We start from the raw sequence: 995 nt of genomic DNA on the forward strand, positions 1-995 counted from the left end.
ATTTGAATAAATAGAATAGAGTTTAAACCAAAACCAAATCGTGTTTCCAATTATTCCGAACCAATTTCAAAACCAACCAAGCTTATGCCAAAACCAAATCATTTTTAAACCGAAAACCAATTTCAGCAAGTGTACCGGGTCGCATCAAGTAATAAAACTCACGGGAGTGAGGTCGATCCCACAGGGATTGAAGGATTGAGCAATTTTAGTTTAGTGGTTGATTTAGTCAAGCAAATCAAGTATTGGTTGAGTGATTTTGTATCCAACAGTAAGTAAATAGCAGGAAATGTAAAGGGAGAGGGATGAATTGCAGATCTTAAAGAGAACTGAAAGTAAAGGTGCTGAATCTTAAAGAACAAGAAATTAAATGACTGAAACTTAAAGTGCAAGAAATGTAAATTGCAGTAACTTAAAGTGCAAGAAATATAAATTGCTTGAATGGAAACAGGGAGTTGAGGTTTGGGAATTCAGAATTTTAGCAAGGGAAATTAAATTGCAACAATTAATAAAGCAGAAAATGAATTGGAAGTAACTAGAATTCAAACAGGAAATGAAATTAAACTGCAGCGGGGGTTCACAGAAGAACCAAAAAGGAAAATGGGATCTCAGGATCCAGAGACTAGAGAGCAAAGTCTAGATCTCAATTACCTTCCCAGATCCATGTTCACAAAGCAATTAACAAGAAATTAAAGAGGAAGCAATACAGGAAATGTAATTGAACTCAATTATGCAGAAGAGGAATTAAAGAGATCTTGAATGGAGATTGAGACAGAATTTCCTCAATTCTTCACACCCAATACTCAAACAAGAAAAGTAAAAAATGCTCAAGCAAGAATGAGGAAGAAGAGAGATCAATTCTCCTCCCCAATTCTCTGAAATCTCAGTTCCTAGCTCTCAATGAAGTCTCCAAGAGAAGGTTCAAAAGCTCAAAGTAAAATAAAAGTTCAAAAGCTCAAAAGAAAGGGTCCTAATTACATCAAACTATCTCCTATTTA

Source organism: Arachis duranensis, chromosome 6 (genome assembly GCF_000817695.3).
Source record: "Arachis duranensis cultivar V14167 chromosome 6, aradu.V14167.gnm2.J7QH, whole genome shotgun sequence".
Taxonomy (NCBI): domain Eukaryota; kingdom Viridiplantae; phylum Streptophyta; class Magnoliopsida; order Fabales; family Fabaceae; genus Arachis; species Arachis duranensis.